The sequence below is a fragment of the Balearica regulorum genome, chromosome 20 (genome assembly GCF_011004875.1).
Source record: "Balearica regulorum gibbericeps isolate bBalReg1 chromosome 20, bBalReg1.pri, whole genome shotgun sequence".
Taxonomy (NCBI): domain Eukaryota; kingdom Metazoa; phylum Chordata; class Aves; order Gruiformes; family Gruidae; genus Balearica; species Balearica regulorum.
Genome location: NC_046203.1, coordinates 8,128,729 through 8,153,546, shown reverse-complemented (window position 1 = coordinate 8,153,546; position 24,818 = coordinate 8,128,729). Strand labels below are relative to the sequence as shown.

Genomic DNA, 24,818 nt, shown 5'->3' with positions numbered 1-24,818 from the left:
GCACTAAAGAGGAGGCTCGAGGAAGTCAGACACTGGTTTTTGATCCTGGAATCCAGCATTCTGTTCAGTTCTGCCCCAGACACCATCTACTGTCTTGGGCAGTGCCCTTACAGGCTTTTGTGCCTCACTTTCCAATTATAAGCTTGGAGACACAATAGTATTTGTTTGACTACTTGGACCGTGACCTTGTTGGAGAGGCCATCATCTGGGTACAGCACTTAGCAAAACACAGTCCTGCTGCCCGTGCGGCTCACGAGGTGTTCTTGTCCTGTAAGCAATGAACGACACCCATCTCAAGGGGTCGGCAAGCTTCGTAATGCGGCAGTTAGTTAAAAAAAATCCAAGCTGCAAAGCCCATTTCCACTCAGGAGCACTACAAAGCAATGCAGTGATCTGGGTCCTTCTGGTTCATGTCAGCAAACGTGATCATGCGATTGTCACATCTGTTAATAAACGTGGTCGCCGGGTGAGCTAGGACATAGGCTGGAGTTCAGATTATATAGGCACTGGGAGAAGAAAATGTTAGATGTTCTGATTCTGAGTCACATTACAGTCAGTTTCCAGCATCGTCCATCATGAAGGCACATCCATCAGTGCAAATGGAGATTTCTGTTACAACCCTTTTTAGTTTGTTAGGTAGTTTAAGATGGCCTTAGTCTAATCTGAATTCAGCCTGGAACATTAAATGTTCCTTGTCTTATGAGTCTTCAGGATTCTTGGAGGAAAAATAGGCAAGTGCTTTCTGTAAAGTGCAAGTTGTATTTGAATGTACACTTAATTTCATCGTGATTGATATCTGTGTGTTAATTATATTCTATTTTAGGCAATACCTTTGCTGTCACAAGGCAGTGCCTTTTATCCAAGGAGTTCAAATTGAATTAGAGACATTAATTAAAGCTCTCAGCACTCTAGTAAGGCAGGCAAGTGCTGTTACTCCCATTGTTTCTTGAAATAAGAAGAAAGGAATAAAGCTGGGTGTCTACTTAGCCACTTAAAAGGTAATTTTTATACAGTGGGATAGCTCAGAATGATAGATTTTGTACAAAGTGATATTGCGAGGTCTGTTTCATAGCGGGAGGCTGTGTAGCCCCGGATCGCTGCTGTAAACGGGCAGGCAGAATGCAGGAGCTCTGACTCTCCGTTGCTTGCTGTAAACACTCCGCTACTCCTCTGCCTCCTGGGATTTTTCTACCTTTCTTCTGACCTCTGTACCTTTCATTTATCCCTTCTATTAGATTCAACTTGATCTTGCACACATCCCTTCTGTTTTCTCATGCTCATTGTTGTAAACTATTTCCATCAGAAATGCAGACTCAGGAAAGAGAAATTACTGAACACATTATTTGCAGTAAAGGAATAAGTCCTCTATCTCTTTAATCTTCATGCACCAATAATTCTTTCTTGTGTCCCACATTTGGTTCTTGGCAGGTTGAGAGAGGTTTCTGCCTGCTGCCATTTACCAGAGGGAAGAGGCTAACAATTGCTATTTGTATCTGAAACACTTCTGTTCTGCAGCAACTTCACACACTGCTTTAGGATGCTGATAAATTAGTAAAAGACTGAAGTGTCAAGGGAGAGATGAAACAGCTTATGTTAGTTTAGAGCTCGACCCTGTAAAGTGACGAACACCTGACCTCATTTCAGCAAACAGCTTAAGTGTATCCTTAATTTTAAGTATGGGAGATGCTCTTCTAGATTTTATTCAACCATCCCTGCTTTAAGTTAACTGTGCACTCACATTCCTGCTAGACAGGTAACTACCGCCCTACGCCTTTAGGATTTAACTCATGTTAGGTCACTGGGTGCTACTGGAGCGATAACATTTATGTCCTGCACCTGATTCAGAGATGGCCCATGAAAGTGCTGGAAGGCAGTTACGGCCCGTGAAGCAGCTTTAGCTGTCCTCTGGAAGCGCTGGCCAGCGATCCAACCAAGCTGAGGACATCTTTTCTGTGTCACAGCCAGGGGAAAACAGGGAACGTGGATGGAAAAGGATGGGGAAGTGACTATGTCGGGGTTAGTTAAGTCATATGAACTTCTGTGGATAAACCTGAGCCCTGGGAAAGCAGAATTTGGCCACTTCTGACCTAGATGTCTTTCTAGCTCAAACTACAGATGCTGATATCTAACTGGAGCCAGAGATGGAGCTGCAATTTGGCAGTGGCTCTGACTTTCTGGGTGACTGTGGCATGTAAGATTGTAAAATCCCAAATGATTGTAAAGCTATTTCTTCACAGAAGTGGGATTTCTCCATTTCAGGCAGTGATGGGTGAATCCCTCCCCAAACCTTGGTAATTCTGCACTGATCAGTGTCTAAATTTGCACTTCTTCTTTAACCATTTCAGTTTAAAATATGCACGAGTGGTTAGACCTGAGGGATATTCTCATTTTTGGATGAGAAAAAGCAAGGAGGGAGGATGAGAAATACCTCTTCAAAAATACCAACACGGTCCACGAATTCACTTCACTTTTGCCAAATTGTTCATGCTGAAAAAAATAATGATTGGGAGATGTCAGCGTTTTGATTGTGAGAGCACCAAGGGGAAACATTTCCAAATCTTCATTGGAAACTACTAGAGCTTTTTCTTTTTCTCCTTTTGATTTGTCTTTCCAGCCTCTTCAGAGAGAACAGTGATAAAAATATTTCTTTTGACCCCAAATGACTTAGAGGAGAAAAGGTTTTTTTTCTTTTCAGTTTGTCAACACTTGGCTTACAACTTGTCAGAATATTCAGTGAACCAAAAACACCCTACAAACCCATCGTTATTAATGCAATTCAACCAGCAGCCTAAAGGGAGCAGGTTTTGTGCAAAAACTCTAATTACTCCTTGCCTATAGCGAGGCGAGAATCACACTGGTAACAACCAGGTACCTGTTTTCAGCTCATTTGTCCCCACACTTCAGCTAATTATAAACTACTGGTGGTGTTGTGATGAGGATGAGAGGTGGCTTGAAAGCAAAGAACTGTGGCAGGCGTGCAGCCTCCATCAAGTCACAACATCGGTTGGTGCTGGACAGAGGGAAATCAACTCCATTAGTCCTCATAAATCTGCTAGCCAAGGTGCCAAAGCCACCGCTCTGAAACCCAGGATCCACAGACACTTGGTTCAGGGCTCTACTTAGAAAGGAGATCCACCTAACAGTGCTCAGATTAGGAACTGAATTAAAAGGATCTTCTGCATGTGCACACAGTTATGTGGTGAAGTATCCCATTTTAAAGACAGTCCCGCTGAATCTGAGGTGGAACGGTATCGTGCTAGGTGCTGTACCAACAGAAACCAGAAAGGCGGTCCATGCCCCAAAAAGCTTACAATCTAATTAGAAGAGCAAGGACACCAGATGGCCAGGGACAGATGGGGGAACGCAAGGGAACAGTGAGATAATACCGCTCAGCGGGCTGTGGAGCAGTGGTGTCAGCACACCAGCAGCCCTACTGTTGGCAAGATTTTGATAGCTATTGTCATAAATGAGAGTTATAAATAGGGAGGCTGGATAATGAGCTAGCTTTGTAGATGTTTGTGAGGAACTCCTCTCATTTGGGAAGTGGCAGAGATAGAATGAATATAGATGATAATAATAATGATAAATTGCACTTTTCTGAGCTGCTTATTAAAAAAAAATATGGTGGGTGGTGAGCAGTGATTTCTATTAAACACTGCCCTGAACTTGAAATTATTCCTACTATTATTAAATTATTGTCCAAGCTAGTCCACTTCCCCATAATTTCATTCTAAGTTACACACAAATGCAGCTCTGTCTTCTGTCTTCCTCAGTATTTATACACCTCATATCAATGTCCAGTAATCTCATAAGTGTTAATAGGTTTTTATCCTTGCAGTAGCTCTAGGAGATCTGGAAGTGCTGTTTTTCCCATTCTGCAGAACGGGAATTGAGAGATGGGGTAGATTAATGGCTTGTCCCAGATCATTTTACAACTGCTTCAGGAATAAAACCCAAATCTCTTAAGTCTCAGCTCAATGCTACGTCTCCTTGCAGTAGCCTTCCTACGCACCTTCATGCTACTATTCCAGAATTAGCTAAGACTTGCCACAGAGCTGCTTAGAATTTTTTTTGGATTGCTCATTTTATGTCAGAAAAATGCCAATTCATCAGAGGCAAAACACTTTGGAGAAATTTGTTGATTTAAGGGGAAAAAAAGCATTTTGATAAAGTCAGCTTTTCTTTGGAACAGAATGTGTCGAGTGTTCTGTTTGGAAAGGATCGGTTCAAGATTGTGTTTTGTTTTTCATTACATGTTGAGTAATATACATTAAAATCAAAATGAAGTGTTTTCTTAAACAGTATGTTTTGACTGAGCCAAAATAGATGTTGTAATTTATGCATAAAAGGAAATGTCCAAATTAATTTAATACTTTTCTGGCATTTTGGAACAAGAAACACCTGCACACCATACACAATAAACTAAACAAAAATCATACTATTCCTTACATTTTTACTGAAAATTTGAGGAGGAGAGCAATCTGAAAACTGAGTTCCAAGAGGCCTGTGTCAGAGTCCAGAAACTCTGGGTTTTGCTTTCACGCCTATTCCATTCTGTGTGCCAGTCTTGCCTTTCTCATATATTCCATTGCAACAATTTGGACCTGTAAGCAGAGAGTCTGAAGGTAAAAAAATCGATGCCAAAACTGCCCTGAAGAGCAATAATGTAATGCTCAATCCAAAAGATCAACTGTTATCCCACACCTGACATTCTTTGCAATATTTTTGTTGTTCTGAAGTTCATTCCTGGGCCGGGACTTTACTACCACAGCCACATGGAGTGATCCTGCTCCAGAAGGTTTGGGAAATGCAAGCTAACTCTGCTTATTCTGGTATGCTAGGAAGCTGGGGTTACCTAACGATCCTCGCAAGTGATTTATCTTCCTGTTTTTCTTGTCCCTCAGAAAGGAGCTTAGCTCTTGACCTGGCTCCTTTGTGTTCCTCAGCTCTTACTGGAGGAGCAGAAGGGGTTAAAATCCACAGGCCATTGCTTCTCCTGGTACAGCTCCTGCTGCTTGGACAATGACAGCCCTGCCTGCCAGGGTGAAAAGCACCGTTTAACTCAGCGCTTCCTATGGGCTCCAGGTTCTGCCACCATTCACGCTGGATGAAGCCAAGGGAACCAGGGGCAGCTGAAGAGGGGAGGGAAAAGGGACCCCGAGTTGTTGGTGGTTGCACATTCTGGCCCCAGGCAGATCCGCCTCTCTTATCACACTGAGAGGATGAAGAATCTGCTGTGGCCATAAAACTCTCCCTGTGCATTTAGCCACACCGGCTCGTGCAGCCCCTGCCTTAGACCCTTGTGCAACTCTCCTGCCAGGACACTCCAGAGACAAGGTGAGACCTCGCAAGGACGGCATGGCTCAGACCTCTGCAGAGGAACAGAGCTGCAAGCAGAACCAGGGTGAGGATAACTGGTCACTGATGTGGGCTTCATAGCCCTGCAACTACCTGATGGGTGCTGCGCAGTGACTTAGAGGTGTGTTACACAAATCACTGATTTAAGTATTTAGGATGGATTCCTGTAGAGCATAGGAGACTGGTCTGAGGCTGAACACACCCAGGTTCAGCTCCTTCTATAGCCCTGCCTCCCCATCAGGGGAAGTTATATGCGTATTAATGCACAAGTGCATAAATGCAGGCTAGAAATGTGAGCTAGAATGTGTAACAGCCCCAAATAACACCATTCTGTTGGCAGCTTCTGAAACAGAAGGTAGAAATCGTGAGTGTAGGTCTCCTGCTCCAAGCATGCCTCTACACAGGCTCTGTAGTTGCAGGTTCTGCTGGAAGGTCTATTGAAGTCAATGAGCCTTAGGTTGAATCTCATTGCAAAAAGATAATCAAATATCATATTAACTCTTAATTCGGAACAGCATATTAAATTAGAAGCTCAAATTAACCTGAAACTGCATTTATGTAATGAGAAGATTTAAAATCTGTGTATCATGAAGGTGGGAGAACTCTTAGCCAAAGCTGTTCTCACCAGCCTTGAATCCCAGAGCCAACCTACCTGCAGCACTGCATTTCAGACTGTTCCCTAAACCCTAAGCCTGGGATTTCCACTGAGACAGAAGAGTGTGTGGAAAATAAAGCCACCTCATACTTCCCGGTATTAATCTGTCAAACACAGAGGGCTGTTACTAGCTAGACCCCAACCAATGCCAAGAACTAAAAAATCCCAGAGGATACTGAGAATCTGCACTGGCATCTCACCATCACAAATAGCCTCTTCCATCAGCACACCAACCCTGCAACACAGATTTGCTAAAAACTGAAGGAACTCAGTCCTTGCTAGGATTAAAATCCAAAGCCACTCAGGTCTGAGCATCTCAACCATTAAAGCGGTTTGGTACCCAAGTTTAAGGCCACCTCTAGCTGTGAGTTTTATTTATTTCCTTCTTTGAGACTGTTCTGCTCTGTGCTAAATCCATCTTCTGACCACCTGGAGCGTTTGAGAGTCTTGGCTGTGATGCTTGTCTGTTTAGATAGACTGTAAGTAGAGCTGGTCAAAAAATTTTGACAGAACAGTTTTTCGCAGGAAAACGCAGTTCTCTTGAAATCGAAACGTTGCATAGGAATGTGTCAATTTTGACAAACTTTTTTACGTTTAAAGTGTCAAAACAAATCACTTTGATTTTCTCTCTTCATTTCAGTTATTCTGAAATGTTTCATTTTGAGGAGATAAACACATTATTTTTATGTTGTTTCAATTAATTTGTTTTGACATTTTTACATATTCTGTATTATACTGATATATTTTAAAACGTACTGTATATTGCATAAAATATTTGATGTTGTTTTATTTATTATATGTGTTTTTATTATACAATGCTAAATATTTCCCTTCCATAGCCTTTTAGTGCTTCATCACCACAGAAACAGAAGATATTGATGGTCTCTAATTATTATTGCTTTTCAATTTTTAGGCCATAAGAGCTTTGCGAGAGCATGGTTCTCATTCAAACTGGAGCGTAAAAAAACCAACCACAAATCAAAAGGCAAGAATTTCCCAAGGAAATACCATGTCCATTTTCCAAGCAGCTCTGTCAGCTCAATGACTGCATAGCACAGCTCCACTCCCCTCTGCACATCAAAAAACCAACTTCTCTGCTTGTTAAAAAAAAAATATAAAAAAATGCAGATTTTCCCAGGGTGGATTTGCGTGTAATGTTTTCATGAGCATCAGGGATTTAAAAGTCTGAATGCCATTGACCTCCTGAGGCCTTCGGCTTCCAAACCACTTATATACTTTTAAAAGATATATTCCACCTCCTCCTTGGAAGTCTACCTGATTTTATTATTTTTTTTCTTTCTTTTAAACCATATTTTTGCTCCTCCACGCGTAGCAGAGGGGAATTGCTACCCGTGAATTTGTGCCGTCGAGCCTGCGTAGGCGGTGGTAAAAGTGGGTTGAAAAAAAGGGCAAGGCGAGTGGCGAAAGGGAAGGAGAGAACGGCGGCGCGGAGCAGAGCCTGTAATGAGGCAACTCTATTGATTCTTCATTTCATGGATGAAAATGTCCCCAACGGCTCCTGTGCATTCACTGCAGTTCGATAAGAGATTGAGGGCAGCGGGTCTCGGTGCCGCCAGCGCCTGTTTGCAGGGCTGAACGGCCAGAGGACAGAGTCCATTTCAAACGTGCGCGCAGAGAACAATATACGCGCAGGCGGGGCCGTAACGCAAGGCTGTGAGAGATGGTGGATGGAGCAGGAGGCAGAACGTGGCTACGCGCGACCACCCTCGGTTTCCCTCTCCTCCGTTTCGTCAGGCTAAAGGAAAGTTTAAAGGTGTAGTAAGGGCTGCTCCTTCCCGCTGCACTCCTCGGAGAGAGGGGTTAGCACCTCCGTGGGCTTTGCAGGGGGGAGCATGGTGTTCTGTGCAATGGGAATAAAAAGGAGAAGCATCCCCAGTCTTTGGAGGTTTATTGAAAGTAACGGGGGGCTTTTCTGTCTGCTTTTTCTCTTAAAGGGACGTGCCTCTACTGCCAGGCACTGCAGTTTGAAATCTGAATTCCCCCACGCAGCCGCTCCAAGCGCACCTCTGCATGCGGATTCGCCTGGATATCTACGGTTGCTCCAGCTGGCCTGTCACTATAGATTACAGCTATTTGCTAATAGTGAGTACTGCTGTAGTCTGCGACTTCCATTAAAAGCTGAAGTTTCCGCCTCCCCGCCCCACAAATGGCTCCATCCCAGCTGACATTTCTGTACGCGTGGCCTCATCTCTGGGGTGGGAAAGCAGGAAAGTGCCTCAATTTGTTCCTGTGTTGGACAACAATGGAACAAGTTGAAGGCAGGAAAAGGTGTTCGAGGATGACAAATCTTGAAAATTGCAGATTATTTACTTGAAAGTTGATCTTATCCCCTGTCATCAACACATCCGTAATATTGTAGCCCCATCCCTCTGACAGCAACAGTACAACTGAGCACTGAATTACCCCCTGGAAGAGTCCTTGAGGGAAATGCTTCATCACTCCAAGCCACACTGTGGAGTCTCTTTGGAACGGAGGAATGCTCCTGCAGGGAGAGATTGCCCGTCCATGCCAGACACTGCAAATCATTAGTCCTTCATAGCCAGAGGATTTGAAGGCTGCTGACAGATCAAAAAGAATTGGCATGGACACTTGACCTTTCTCCATTGCCAGGAGGAAATCATTGACCAAGAGGAATAGCACATGCTCTACTAGTCTCTACAAAGGGAGGGAAGAGGCTCTGGAAGAATTCAGAGCTATTTGTAAAACAAACACTGCTGCTTCAGCACAACCTGTGCAGTTGGCCAGCGTTGCCATCACTCATAGGCATGCTGAAGGGGTGACTTCCAGTTTGGCACGTGCCAGGTGCCATCACAACTCCTCCTGCTCCAAAGGGGACATTCAGAACCAATGCCCAGAAGACTTCCTTGTGGATGCTGAAAGATTCACAGGTTTGCAGGCTGGGAACAGGACAGGACATGCTAAAATGTAGTTTATCGTTTCATTGCCATGGTGTCCTGCCAAAGGGAGCGAGCAGTCCCCTCCACCACCATGCACACTGTTGACTTCTGCTAGGTTTTCCCCACTGCTTGACAGACCCTACATGCCTCTGCAGCCTCCCAAAGTGACTCTGTCTGAAAGCAATCCAGAGCAGGCGTCACATTTGCTTCTTCAATAGCCTGACTCACAGAAAGATCCTGTGCAATCCGCTAGCCAAATCCAAATCTGAAAAACACCTCCATCACTGGTCATGATTAATTAATTCTGCTTTGACATTCCCCGGGGCATCTAGCGGCTGGTCAGAGCTGCCGGAGAAAGAGACACTGCTGTGGAAGAGGAATAAACAGACTTTCCTCAACTGCAGCCATGGAATTAGATAATAAATAGCTAGCTAGCTCAATAATTTTTTGTGAATGGTGAAACAAATGCAGAACAGGAATACAGCTAGCTGGCTTATCCCTGTCAAATCGAAGGTGTTTGGAAGGAGTTTGGAAAGAAAGAAGGGTATTTAGAGTCTACTGTGCTCATGAAGACATAGCCTGAAGTTATCCATCCTGTCTAATGTGACTGTTTACAATGACAGACAGCTATTCTTGGCCATTTTATTCTTGGTATAATATTCTTGGACCAAAGCAGCTCTAGGAAGCTTCCTCCTAATTTACGTCTCTGTTTTCTCCCTCTTCCTGCCTGGACTGCAGACTAGACAACATTTTTGCTCCCACGGCATCAACCCAGTTTCCCCCCACCAGCTGTTGTGTGCTTGGCCTGCGTTCCTCAGGGAGCTATAGGTTATCAGCCCAAAGTACGGATTCTTCAGCCGCTTCTCCTATCTGACCCTTAAGGCCTCTCCTCCCTAAATCCATAGGCTCTGTCCAGATTTGTCCATTAACCACACAACAGAGGCTCCAGTGACAAAAATGTTATTCTGCAGGACTTGAGGAAGTCAGCAGGAGCTCCGGCATCATCCCGGATTCAGGTACCGACCCTGTGATGTGCGTTGTACCGAGCAGATGGCGGTCTAATCCCTGCCAGCACGCAATGCCCAGTGCGCAGAGAGCACCCGTAACCCCTGTCTGATTGAATATGCATACTCGCATCTGATTTTACTCGAGCACTAGAAGTCCCTGTGCACAAACTCATCCGGATGAATCAAGTGCGAGACGCCCGGGTTTGAGGTCCTGTCACAGCAAAGAGGAGAAATCTGCTGGTTACCCTTTGCCCGCACTTCTCCCAGTCCTGTGAGTTGTAACTCTCCTCTTGCTCCCCGTATCCCTGAGGATACAAGTCCCACCCTTTAGCTATGCTTAGGCTCTCCTCCGTCAACATTCGGTTTGGACTCTGTGCTCCCATCGCAGTGAGGGTTTCCGAGCGTGCAGCTGGTTGCTCTGCCTTCCTGCACACCTTCACCTGGAGCCTGAAATCAGTTCAGATCACTCCCTTCCCTCCATCTTTGCTACTCTTCTCCTTCACCCACCTTGCTCCTCCTTTATCCATCGCAGCTGGCACAGCCAAGACACATTGCTAACACTTGCCACTTCGTTAGCGATCTTCTACAGGAGGAGCAGAGGAGGAGCAAAGAGGAAAGCGTGCAAAAATGGAGAGTAAGGAAAGTCAAATTAAAGGAAGAGTAACAAAGAATTGAAGGTGTGAATGAGAAAGTGCAGGAGTAGAAGAAGGATGAGAAAAATCTAATGGGTGAGAAAGAGATTTATAATTAATCCGCAGTCCAGTGAGAGAGCAGGGGAATGGAAGTCAAGACCGTCGGCTTCTCTATAAGCTTCTGCTACTGACTTACTCTGAGACTTCAGACAAATCTTTTTAATTTCTCCTTTTATCTCCCACTGCTCTGTACCCTTTGAGTATATGTTACTCGAGGTATGAATTGTCTTTAACTGTGTGTAGCATAAAGGAAACTGCAATCATAGGCACTAAAGATGCGAGACATTATTTTTAACACATACTAAAATTAGGCACAGAAAACTGCTTGGGGATTGACTGCCAATGTTTATTAATTCAGGTTGAATTTGTTAGATAGTTACTGTCAAAAATGGGATCGGAAATATTTAAAAGAATCAAAGTATATGACTGCATTATTTCTTAACTTAAATGCTTCATATTGAAATGTTTACAAAGTGGATCTAGAAGGAAATGAAAAAAAAAACCCCACACAAAACCCCAAACAAAAGTGAAATAATACAGTTATGAAAAACAAAGTTATGCATTTCTGCAAAATTTAAAGTTTTGAAATGATTTTCTATTCTTCTTTCCTTCTAGTCCCAAATATAAAAAAATATTTTCATTCTTCCCTCCTGCCAATTATGTTTGAATAACTAAAATTTATTTTTTCTCTTCATTTTTTTTTTTTGTTTCAGAACCAAACTGAAAAAAAAAAATCATTATTCCCCTATCCCTACTAGGAATTACAATAACTGTCTGTCAGATCTTCATAACAACATGAGGGATCTCAGCAAGGCTGAGTTTCTGTGAGTTTCTTAAGCTGATGACTTTCATAGTCCTTTGCTCTCTTCTAGTCTAAACCTGCATTCAACAGAGAACTTCAAGTGAAATAATTAGATTTACAGCAAAATAAGTGAGCAAATCCTGTATCAAAAATGAAAGAAAAGTTCCCAGGAAATAATCTGAGACTGGATTTACTTTTCACATTACAAATTGCCATATACTGCTGTTTTATTTTAAGACAATCAGAGCATCCCTTTTTACCCTCTATTTCTCTGAATTCTTTCTTTTCGCTTCTCTTGGCTCTCCTGTTTGTTTTTTTTAAAGCACCACTATCTCTAACATGTAACCAAATAGGCATGAGGTCCCTATAGAAAACTGGAACATGGGATGCCCAAGTGCATCTGACATTAAGCGAAAAAGACCCCCAACATAGCTCCCTGCAATCAGCCATCCCTGCTTCAAAGCACCGAAGTGCTCTCTGAATGAGACGCAGACACGCAGGGATGGGAACGGCACGTACCGGGGATCCTGCTCCTCAGGCATCGTCTGGCATCCCTTTCTGGGTCTGAGCTCTCAAGCGTAGGACCCTGCGCACAGCCACCCACTGGCAACCTCAGGCCCAGAGGTATTCAGGGAAGCATCACCTGCTTAGCTTCCTGCATCCAGTGGATTTATTCGGCACATATATAGGAATTAGGCATCTAAATATCTCTGGGTGTTTCTACATTGTCAAAGAACTTGGGTCCTGGGTTCCTTAGCCACAGACATTGCATTTGTATTAGCTTGCTTTTGGGGTTTCTTCAGGAGGAAACAAGCTTTTCCACTAAGAAGAAACCCAGTTCTGGGTATATTTTGTTTTATTAGCATCAGTTGTGGGCAATATGAGCAAGCACAAATCCTCCAACAGCTTATTGTCATCTTCCACAGTCCTTCTGCACTGTCCCAGAAGACACTGCACGCTCAAACGCTCTGCACGTGCACGTGGGGCAGGCAAAACGCATCCTGAGCCTCTTACTATAAAAACACTGTATTACTGGGCTGGAAATCAGCCCTCATAGCCTTTCCAGAGTCCAAAATTTTAAAATTACACATAAAAATAAAATCCAGAGTGTATCTCAGCTCTCCTGGTGACTTCCTTTTCCCCAGCTCCAAATCTTATTTATGGAGGTCTGCAGACAAGCAGTAACCCTGTGCAAGGGCAACAGAGCGCGTATTTGTCCCCAGCCCCTCTGTCCATCTCTGCTATGGCACCCGAAGGAGGGTCATACCCCCAGCACCAAAGAGTGTCCCTGTGATCTGAGACACAAAGGATTGCGGGACTTCACCGATCTCCAGGCTCTACGGAAGAGCTCCCTTGGAGGAGCAGCAGTGAAGAAAATAAAATGCCACAGACAAAATTTCTGTCTTCAAACTTGAAAACAAACAAAGCAATAAGAACCACTGCAGGAGAATCCACTGGTAGGAAGGACTTATCAGCCTCTTTTGCTCTTCTTTTTAATGTAAGCAGCTTTATCATTAATTGCTATTTACTGCAAATGCTGAAGTGGGTAAAATGACTAATATGCTACACTGAAACAGCAGTCTTGATCCAGGCTCCTTAAAGCACAACGCATATGTGTGTGTGTGCACACGTGCGTGTGTGCACGTGCATGCTTGCACACTTCATTATAAATATTGTATAAGTAAAAGCCCCGTATCTGTGTGCAAGGGAGGGAAAGAGATACAATTAGCATATTCTTCCCTTATATATTCCAGTAAAAGGCCAACTTCATTAGTGGTCTTGGGTAACAAGAAGAGAAATTAATTCAGGCCAGACTTCTAAACATCGAGCCATTTCGCTGGGGTAGAGGGGAGTTAGATGCAAACCAGTGCTGCTTTTGCTCAGCACTGGAAATGTAGACTCAGTACTGCTGAATATCAGTCTTCAGGGTGCTACATTTCCTAAGGACACGGCTTGCTGAATCTTTAAAAAAATGCAGATTTTTCCTCATGCCCAACTTGGAGCCGAGTTCCCTGAGTGGTTCACATCCCCTGTGTGAGCTGGAGGGCTCAGAACCGCGGCACTGACTGTAAGAAATTCAGCTCCTGTGCATGGAAACACATGCATTTAAAAAGCTCTTCTTAAAGATATCAGCCTAAGCGACCTGCCCAAGGTCATATATAACACGTCAGTGACAGCCTCGGGATTGAACTATCTTGCTACGGTGCTGCTTTATTCACACAGTGCTGTTGCATCCCAAAACAGCCGCTGCTGCCGGTCTGCTGCTACCTTCCGCTCCTTATCGCAGTCTCCTTAGAGACACATCTGTCCTGTGCTCCGTAAACCATAATATACCTATAGTCTTTTATTCACTATCCATCACCGTGCAGTTTTATTACAGATCCCTGAATTATCCAGCCTAGTCTACAATCTGCTTATTCCTGCCAGCCATTCTCCCTTTCGACCCTCGCCTCACCTTTCAGCCTTTTCAGTGTTTTAAGTCTTCCAGGTACTTGAAATGCAGGGACAATTCTGATTCCCTGGGGGAAATCCAGCAGAATTTCACTGAGGCCAGTCTGCTGGTCTCTCTCTCTCTTTTTCAAATGCAGATGGTTGGAAATCAGAAACTAGCACTGGTCTCCGCAGTCACATTTGAACCAATCCTTCAAGAATACTAACTCACAGCTGCCATTTTAAAGCTCTGATCCCCATTCTTGCCATCTATAAAATTTTTATTCCCCTCCCTTCTCTGCTCCTTTCATCAGAAATCAATCTTCCAATAATGCAGGTAAACTGCAATTCGACCTCACAGTTGGTTTTGGTTTTGTTTTTTTTTTGCATGCATCTTTCTTATGCATTTTGCAGAATGAAAGCTTCCTTGTCCATCCTTCCCCTTTCCAGCCAAGCCTATAAGCACAGTAACCATCACACCTACACAACACATCGTCGGCAGATTTGCACCTGCCCATCTCATCTCTCTCTTGTTTACAATCCAGGAAGCAAAGAAATCATTTGTCCTGATGCGCCAATTTGTCTCCGCGTTTGCACTTGCCTTCCTGATGAACTTTGTGTTCCTACCTGCCAGGTCTCCTCTCCCTCCCAGCCACGGTCACGCATCTCTCCGAGAGCTTTGTTCCATCTAGAGTATATGCTTTCCTCATAGCCATCAACTTTTCATCCTTCCCACCTTTCTGCAGCAAACTCAGTTTTATTACCTGTCTCAGCCCCGGTACAGCTGACCATGGAAGAGTAGTCTCCTCTGCTCACCTGGTGATGCTTTTAGCCACTGGACAAGTGGCCCTCAGCAAGTGTCACCTGCCGAAGCTGAACACCCCTGTTTGTGTACGACAGCCTGTTCTCCCTCCCCCCAAACATCTGTCTGTGGCAACAGGAAAAAAATGGCTGATATGAGAGGAAGAGTATGGAGAAAGGCAGGTTCCTCCTTTCTCCCACCAACATGGCCCCAGCGATGGTGGAAGACCGTGGGCAGGATGCAGGATTGTGCCCAGCACATGGCAGACAGGGTGGACCTCTGTCTGGGGGGACATCTTGGGACCCGCTGGTGCGTGGGGCTGTGGCACTGGGGAGAAAATGTGGGGAGAGGAGATGGAACACTCATGGGCTCCTTTACTGATCTCCCTCCACTGTCACTCCTGCCAGGCTAGTTTGGTTAAATCTCTAGATGCATCCAGACATTCATTTCTGCCACAGCCTTCCTGCGTAAACTTGGGCAAATTCTTTAGGTGACATTTTACAAACACCTTGGAGGCTGATTTTCCAAGTGTTCAGCATATCCCATTGCAATATTTAAGGCCTTGTTTTCTAAAACATTCCGTTACCTTGCCACCAACTACTTTCAAAATCTGTCAAAGCCAAGCCCGAGCTCCTGTTCCTGCAAACTGAAATGCTTCCACTGACTCTAATAGGATTTGAATTGATCCCCGAGCCTCGTGCTGCACTTCCTCTGGTACAGAGCAGAGGTGACGGCATTCCCTGTTTCTTTTCCTCCTCCTCTGTCTGGACCGCAGGCCCTCGAGGGCAGGGAGCTCGCATCCGTACGGTACCTAGCACTGGGAGACTCCAGGCTTTTCTGAGCTCTGCACCATCCTGCAGATAATGGTGGTGATAGAGGAAACTGAAATGTGCAGCTCAGGGTCATTGCTGCTGCTTATAACCACTCATTTTATGTCCTACTTCAATATCTACTGTAATCAGTGAAATTACTTTTGTGGGAGCTGACACAGAAGAAGAGATTGTTGGATTGATAGTCCGTCTGGCATTGATGAAAACCTTTTTATAATACCTTAATCCAGCACCCACAGAAGCAATTTGCTAATCTCTTGCTGACTTGGCTTCTAGCAGGATCGACCATATCCAGTCATATTACCTGGCCAACCATATTATGTTCTTTCTATGCAGGCAGAAAATGTCCTTCCTGACCCCAGAAGATGGTCACCTTTTGCTTTGAAGCATGAGATCTGATTACCATTGTCCTAGATTGCAGAGCTGCAAATGCTATTAATTGCTACAAAGTTATGTAGCCTTTTACACTTCAAATCCATCCAGACTTTCATCTCAGCGACATCCTGCAGCAGGGAATTGTGTAGCTTCACTGTATGCTGAAGAAAGGACTATTTCCTTTTAATTTGCTTTAAAAGTTGTGCCCTTTAATTTTGATGTGTCCCCTTGTTCTTGTATCATCAAAGTGTTAAAATGTTTCTGATCACTTTTCATTCTGACCTTCATATACTTTTGCACTGGAACCCAAATGTCCCTTCTTACTCCTAGCTTTCCCAGACTAAATAAAGTATTATTTCCAGGTTTTCCTTATTCAGCTTGTTAACATTTGTAAAGCAATTTAAAATATATTAATATGGTTCAATTATAATATCACTTCTATTTTCCATCCTTCCTTTTAATGTCTCAAGTATCCATCTAATTTGCCATCAATCTCCATTGATTCTCCCTCTGATGATATGTTAGTCTTTATAATATCCTGGGGAATATTTCTTCTACCTTCCTGACCAGCATTTTGGAACAAAGAAGCTGAACTCGGTGGATCATAAACATGATTCGCTCTGCATTCAGCACATGTATGGATTTGCAGTTGCTTAGACTTTGATCCTGGAAACAGGTTTCATCATGTCTGTGGGACTGTAATTAAGAATTCGTCTATGTGATTCAGGATCGGGCCCTTTGCAGTCGTGATTGCACAGGGTCAGCGACACTTGAGCACATGTTTGAAAGCAAACCTATATTCGATATTCTTTGAGCAATACCTAATATCAATATCAGCAATATCTGCAGAGGAGGGGCCTGTCTGCCATTAGACAAGGGGTACGAACTGATGTCTGTCTGCTCCCAAAAGGGGAGAGATGGACAATGAGAAATGGTTATTCACTCCTTCTCTTTCCCATAGAAAGTCGGAGACACCCAAGGAAATTATGTGGTACCAGATCTGCAAAATCCCAAACAAAATACTTCTGCCCACGACCCATAACTAATTCCATTACTGCAGAATATTGTGAAAACCAAAAGCATAAAAGGACTTAATCAAGAATTAGCCATACTCACAAGAGCTGGGCTTCCTAGTGATGCTGCGCATGACAGTCCTGAGACAACTGCTGACTTTGCACGTCCCCAGGCAGCTGAAAAGTTATCCCAGGAGTGATAGCACTCATCCATGGCTTTCTGATCCCCTCAGTGTCCCCCTGGTTTGGGTAGACCACTTTTCACTTGTTCCCAGTCTTAACGAGGCCCGATCCGGCTCCGTCACCAAAACATATCACTCCTTCCTCCATGTCACCAGCAAATATGCCGAGCAGCACAGCCAGTTCCAATCACTGTCTTCTGACGTTAACTCTTCCCCCCCAAGAAGCAAAGAAGAGGATTGATATACATGTATCTCTAAATATACAAAAAGGATTTTATCAAAACACTTATGAGAACTCAAATTACTGCTATTAAGTTACTTTAAGCCAGCACCATATAAATTCTGTGGGAAAATCCTAACTGGTGGCTTTTCCTTGGCTGATTAGATTTATCTATTCACTTGCCTAAAATATGGTACAGCAACCCACCATCATTTTCAAATACTTTATAGTTCTCTTTTAGGAGAGTGGAAATGGCAGATAAACACATTATCAGCATTCTCAGGCATAAAACAGTGAAGCCTGGAGTTGTTTTGCAGAAGCAACTCCGAATTTGGACGACATGACATAAGAAATTCTAGAAATAGCTGCCAGTCTTAAGGCTACGTTACATGTATCCTCGTTGCTGCTTTTTTATCTCTGTTCACAATTTTAGCACAAACATTATGCTGTCTTTATTAGTCCTTTCCTTCAACTTTCTCAGCAATTCTCAAGCATTCTTCAGTCTCACCTTGTACCTCCTAAGCTCTCCTTTCTCCCTCAAAACACACCTTTCATTTTGACTGCAAATCTCCCCCAGCACAGAGCAGTGCAAGAAATGCCTGGAATAACTCTAGCATCCTCTTATTCTAGGCAAGGAGGTGGTCTGAGCCAGGAGGGACCCATAGCCACATATGTACCCCAGCATATGTCTGAGGGCTTCGCTTGCCCGCTCACCATCTGTACCTGCTTGAAGAGCAGTCACATGCCGAAAGCAGCCAGGCTGCTCGGGCACTCGTACCCTGCCTCACTGCTGTTTATTCCACTGATCCCAGAAGTCCAGCTAAAGATTCACACCTGCTCGTCCTGGTTCTCCAGCCTGCCCTGAATCATCAGCCTCCTCCCTAGGGTCGCAGTTCATTTACTTCCATCTTTCCTTCGTTAGTTTTAGTTTCTCTGTAGTTTTCTAAGTATTGCTCTGAACTATTGAACAAACTTCTTTATTTATTATTCTGGTCCTGGCAGCCACACCTGGAATGCACTGCCTGCACGAGGCAACGGTTTTAAAACTCGCCTTCCCCATCTTCCACCCAGCTTAGGAAATCAGCGTCCGCAACTGCAAGGATAAATTACCGCAAAGGTCTCCACTGTTAGCAATGTGTCTGACAACCTCATACACAGCTCCAGCAGGGTAAAGAGGTGGCTAAATGGGGTCAGTTGTGCCGACTCAGGACTTCTGGCCAAAATTGCATCCAAAATCATGATGGACACAGCAGAGTCTAGAGCACAGGCCAGGTTCTAAATCACACACTAAATCAAACCCTAAGAAAGAGATCCTCACTCTCCATGAAGCCAGTTAACTCCCCTGGCTTCGACAGGCTGTGATGATTTACAGCAAGAGGTTCAAGCTTTTCACAGGTACTTGCTGTACGGCATATTTCGGCTGTAATATGCATAGATATAAAAGTCCAGGCTAGAAGACGACCTGTCTTATAAAGGCTCCAAGCTTTATCTTCTGTAAACAAGAGTGCACTTTCTATCAGGATAGCCATGAGACAGCATCCCAAGCACGAAGAACTACAGAAGCCAGAGCTGCTCTGCTGGGAATCGGGCAGTACGGGAGAATGGATGGGAGTGTGAGATCTCCCTCTGCTCTGTTTTGATTTCCAACAAAAAGCTCCAGAGCAAATTGTTTTTCTGGAGCTTCTCATATGTGTGAGAACCTCTCATAGTTTGGTTTGCAAGCTTTTGTGTCATTGCTTGGTATGTGTCAGGCCAGAGCTGGCTTTGTTGTAATTTGTGGACCTCTGGGAGGAAAGATGTCACTGTGATGGCAATGCTCCGTTGAACAGTGCCCACTGCTAACACACAGAGAGAATTTGTTCTAGGGCTTGAAAGCTGTACTGGTGCTCCTGGCACCTGAGTTTCTACCTCTGCCCAGCATTTCTATCACCGATATAAACAGTGAACAACAACAGTATTTGTCTGGCAAAGGCTATTCACTCTGTCCTCCTCTGGAGGCCACCATTTGAAGCTGTTTTAGATTATTTGCTCCGATCAGTTGCTGCTGCTCTGACTTACTATTATTTCTATTGCCAGTGTAAGAAGCGATCCATCAGCAGTGCAACTAGTTGTTTTTTCTGAAATAGGAGCAGGGAATCGTGTGTATGAGAATTCAAGCATTGGGGAACACTATGTCAATACCTAGAGACGTGCCATCACCAGAGCCGCAGGGGTATCGGTGCTGCCATGGGTACCACTCTCACCCAGCACTACGCTCCGAACGGGCCTGTCAGCAGACACAGCAACAGCATTGTGCATAGCTAAGCTCTGTCAGCTGCGCCTTGTAGGCAACAATAAAATGGATGTAGAGCACATGACTTCAGAAGAACAAATAGCAAAAATAAATAAGCGTTTTTCTCCTATGATGCTGCTTGCAGGTCCTGCCTCAAGCCTGCAAGAAAACAGCTCACTGAGTGGGGGGCTGCAAAGGTGTAGACGTACCGTATAAACTCCCCAACCCAGGCACAGAGGGAATCCTGCGGCTGACTCTTAGCTCCTTTTAAAAATTACACGTTTATGCCCAATTTCTGCCACTTTCACTTAGGATCTGATCCAGCATCCCTGAAGTAAACTTGAGTCCTTCAGTTGTCTTCAGCTCAGTCTAAATCAGCTGCTCCTCTGATTTCTGCTTTTTCTCCCATTCCTCCTCCCACTAGTCCCAGCAGTTTTTCTTCCCTGAAACAGTACAGCTTAACCCATCAAGTCAGCAACAGCTACCCTGCGCCTACTCTCAAACCCTGGTGAATGCCACCTCATTTTTCCAGTCCTGCTCTGCCCATGTTTGACTTTCTCCAGACAGAAGAACCCAGTAGATATATCCAGTTTCCTTCCTCAGGCCTCTCTGCTTGATGATGTTTCCCTTTTCCACACCGATTACAAGCCGCAGCCTGCTGCAGCCCTGTCCAGCCGAGCTCCGGTCCCAGCAGGTCGGCAGGACGTGGCAGTGCAGAGGCACAGCGAGCAGGGAAAAACCTCCCCTTGGCATCTGAGAACAGTCTGGGGTATCGCATATAGCTGGGAGGAGATGCTCTGCCCTGACTCAGCTCAGCATCATTCAGTAACTCAGCATCCTGCTCCAGGCGGCAGCCATCTTCCAGGCGAGAGGAAGAACCGCAGGATCAGACCATGGTGCGTGGGTCTATTTAGAAGCCAGACCTCTCTGTGCATGGATATTCTCCCTTGCTCTGTGTGGCCTGGAAGGAAACGGGCCGAGGTCCTTACAGTTGTTAAAAATCTTGCGATACTTTTGCAAGAGGGATGGTGTAAATCAAACCACAGGGCACAAGCTACCTAACTCTGGGTAATTTATATTCTGCCTCACTAAGTTCATCTCTGCACTTTCAATGCATGAAGTGATTTTTCACTTCCCCTGTAGTATTTGCTGGCACGGAAAAGCTGCTGGGCTCTGTCCCAGAAGTAGCTGCATTTCATCACCGGGTAAAAGATTCCTGCATGTATCGGGCCAGATCCTCAGCAGAACTCCCGTACGCACCAGCGGGTTTGCAGCCGGAAAGGATCCGGCCCAAACCCATTCAGCTGCACCTGGGCTCCTCGGAGAAGAGAGCCCTGTTGTTATTTATCGTTCATCCCCCTCCCGCCTCCGTATTATTATTAGCGCTTGGCTCCCGCTCCGCGAGCCCCGGGCAGGCTGGGGGGGGGGGGCAGAGGCGGGCGATCCCCCGCAGCTCCGCGCAGCTCCGCGCAGCTCCGCGCCCCGCCGCGCCCGGCCGCTGCATGGAGCCACAGCGCCCCCTCCTGGGGCACGGCGGCTCCGCCCGCCCCGCGGCCGCGGAGGGGATCCGCGCTGGCGCAGCGGGGCGCGGAGCGGCGAGGGGGCCTTTCCCGGGGGGGGCATCCGTGGCGGAGCGCTCCCCTTCCCTCCCTCTTTTTCCGTCCGTGAATGTCATGCCTCGGGGTGCTTTTGGGGCTCTTCACCCTCATTTCTGATCTTTAGTGATTTTCTTTTAAAATTATATTTTCCTGCCTTCTTAACGCCTCTGCATCAGCTGTAAACACGGTGTCGATACGGAGACGGGTACGGACGTGCCAGTTCTGGAGCCAGGTCCTGCAGTGCTTTCCTGAGCAAGGCACTCGGCGCAGGCAGAGGGACTTCTGCCTGAGCGAAGACGGAAGGATTTGGCTTTGAACTATTTCTGTTGCACAGACAACAATGATTATTGTCTGCTGGCAGACCCATTCCCACACAGCGTTTAGCGTCAGCCTTACACACACTTCCAATGTAGTAATCAGCGGAGGTGAGGAGGGAACACAGACGTACTCTCCGTCACCTCTTTTGGGACACCTTTTACCTATAGCAACCTAATTCACCATACGTTCCTCCTCTCCAAAGTTTTAATGCTGACTTTAGTCGGCCTCATTACATTCCTGCTCTTGGAGGGTTGCACAGTCTCCTCACTAGGCCCTATGGAAAAAGGGGAAGGGGAGGAAGGTCAGAGGGGGATGTTGATTAAATACATCTAACACCAGTGACATCACCCCCCCTGCGCATACTATGCCGTTTCTGATCGAAGGGGCTTGCAAAGGCACGGGAGTATTTGTGCTCTAAGGATGGGAGGGTTTCGCTCTGAACCAGGGTAAGACAAGACTGAAGCGGAGCCTTGCACCGTGTGTGCTTTAGCTATAGATGCGTATGTGGTTTTGCTCACATACACGCTCACACATGGGAAAAAGCAACGTAACTCCAGCAGAGAACTTCCCGTACTCACAGACTCCAGCTTTGATCAGAGAGGGCATGATGGGTATGGGCTTGCTACTGCTCCCCCCAGCCATTCCCCCGTCCGCTGTCTGCTGCTCGCCTGCCTTTCCAGTAGCGAAATCATTGCTGGGTCCTGGGAACACGCAAAGAGCAGTAAAACAAACGTAGACACGTAAAATGTAGCGAGCTTTTTCTGCTGAGTCGCAAAGGGCTTTGGAGTCAGACAAACCCCAAATCAATGCCTGGAACTAACTACAAGGGAGAAGACTGTGCTGGAGGAACAAACCACCTACTCAGAGACCTGCAAAGAAGACGGCATGTGTATGCTCATGTGAATGTCTGGATGTTTGATTCGCATAATGAGAATATCAATGCAGTTATTTCTGCACGTTACGGTGCGTGTTCATGTGTAGATCATCAAGTCTGGGTGTCTGAGTGCGGGGGAACTGCGGGGCTGCATAGCTGGCATAGGTGCTTGCACTGATGTGAGAGCGAGACCGAGATGCTGTGTTTAAGCATGGGGTGGACTGTGCGAGTTCGACAGCACGCGTTTTGTGTGCTTAGCGTGTACATGCATGCGAGGGAGACCACGACTGCCTGTCTGTGTGGTGTGTGGGAGGGAAGAGTCCGGGTTTGTCTGTCTGTCACTCACAAGCAGATCTGATCAATCTCTTTGCTTTATAAGGAATTTAAAAAAAAACCAACCACCTTTCATATTTCTTACACCAAAGCCTCATCTCCTTTTTACTCACTACCTCTTCCTCTCACCATCCCCCCAAATACTTCTCTACAACTCTTGGGAAAGCAGCTTTACTGCCATTAACAAATTATTATTATGCACCCAGATGAGCAGCCAGAGTAAAGCATGAAGGACCCTTCTGTCCTACCTAGTGCAGATGCCAATCACAAGGCTAAATTCATACACGCAGCCTGCCAGCATTCATCTGCTGCTTGTTTCTCTCCATGAAGAGGAGACTGCATCTGAGAAGTGACACCCCCTCCCCTTCCCCACTCCCAAGTAAAAGCACGGAGGGACTCTCCCAAGCCAAAACACACACTCACACCTTCATCCCTCCTCTCTTCGGATCATCGCTGGGTCTTTAGACCCAGGCTGTGCTGGACCTCGGGGATGATGTAATGGCGTGGAGATGCCCTCTGTCCCCCTATTCCCCACGGACCGGAAAAGGCAAAGTTACGCTCCGCACCAGCCTCGCAAGCAGCGCTGAGAGCTGAGCCGGGGAAAACCAATCTCCTGCGCCGTGGGATGCAGCCCCCCCCCCCCCCGCCATCGCTGCCCTCCCCCGGCTCTGCCGCTGTCTCCCAGTCCCCACTAGATGTAGAGGCAATCAGCCCCGGGTGGGATTCAAGGCGACAGACTTTCCTTTTCCTCCGCGATTTGCTTGTCACTTGCGAAAACGGAGCAGTGGATTAAGTGGAGATGACACCATCTCCTTGGGGACGGTCGTGTGTCCCCCCCCACTCCGGGATGTATCGATACTCCGGAATACAGATGGAGCCTGGCTACCTCCCACCCCCACCTCCATCCCCGCCGAGTCGGGGGCTGAACCCCTATTGCGGAGCATCCTCCAGGGGCTGCGTCTTGCCCCCGTCTTCCCAGTGCTCCCAGTCTTCCCAGTCCTCCAAGTGCCGGCGAATCTCGGCCCCACACTCACCGCACACACAATCGCTAACCGGACTGCAGGACTTCTGCCATCCAGCCCCCCCCCCCCCCCCCCCCCCCGCGTAACTCCGTGCTGCCCAGGGCGGGGGTGCAACGCAGAGGCAAAACGTGTGCGCGGCTGGGGGCGGAGAGGTACCGCGGGGCGCGTTACACAACGCGGCCGAGGCAGGACGGGGGAGCCCGGGGCAGAGGCACCGCTGCAGCCGCAGCGCTCGCCTTACCTGATGCTAATGTCCCTCTCTGGCGGAGATCTGGTCGCCCGTGGGTTTTATTCGGCTCGGTAGGAACTTGTGGGAGAGCTTCTGTGTCCAGCTCGCATACTGGGTGCTGGGCTGATAATGCAGGCGTGAAAATCCTGGGGCTCTAGCAGTCCTTTTCATGCTCAGACAGAAAATCCCCTTCCTTGATCCAGATCGCGGGCATTAAGGGCAGAGGCAAAAAAAAAAAAAAAAAAATTATCCTTTTTTTCCCCCCTCTTTCTTTTGCTTTTTCTTTTTTCTTGCCCTTTTTTTTTTTTTTTTTTTTTACTTATTCCTGTGCCCCCCCTCTCTTCTGCTGCTCAGTTCGTAGCCATCGGGGGAAGGAGCAGAGGCAGCAGGGAGAATGGAGAGGGGGTTAGAAATAAAAATGAAAAGGGCTCCAGGAGGGAAGCGAGAGGCTGGGCTTGCCACCGGGGGAGGGGCTTGGAGCGGTCTGGAGAGGATGAATGGGGAAGAGGAAAGCAGGGAGGAGCCCCAGCCTGGCCATTTTATTCTAAGAAGCGTTCTGTACATAATTAGGGAAGGAGGAGGGGTGGCGGGGGGGGGGTGTGTGTGTGCAAAAAGGAGGGACTTAAGCTCCGGCCAGACGGAGCCAGGGCCGTGGGAAGGGAGGATGAGACCGGGAAGGGCCGCTGTACGGGGCTGTGAGGGGATCTAAACTTGTCTACCCCCTCGGATTTTGGGAGGAGGCTGCAGCGGGACTGACTGCGGTTCCAGGAAGCCCCCATCTATTTAAAATCCCCCCCTCTCCTTTTTTTCCTCTCCGGAGCCAGGCAGCACGGGGCTCGATCCGCCGAGCAGGGAGCTGATGGCGGGGTGTGTACGTGTGTCAGGCTC

General features: G+C 46.4%; 1 protein-coding gene across 2 annotated transcripts in view; it reads right to left on the bottom strand.

Annotated features, from left to right (window-relative positions):
* Positions 1-24,387, bottom strand: part of BRINP1 (BMP/retinoic acid inducible neural specific 1) — an 88,733-nt gene extending 64,346 nt beyond the window's left edge. Inside the window, exon 1 of one of the 2 annotated variants that reach the window (XM_075772428.1) lies at positions 23,943-24,387. The gene's annotated coding sequence lies outside the window, so the exon portion shown is untranslated. The remainder of the gene's footprint in view (positions 1-23,942) is intronic. The other variant, XM_075772429.1, reaches the window with a different exon arrangement.
* Positions 24,388-24,818: the final 431 nt, after the last annotated feature.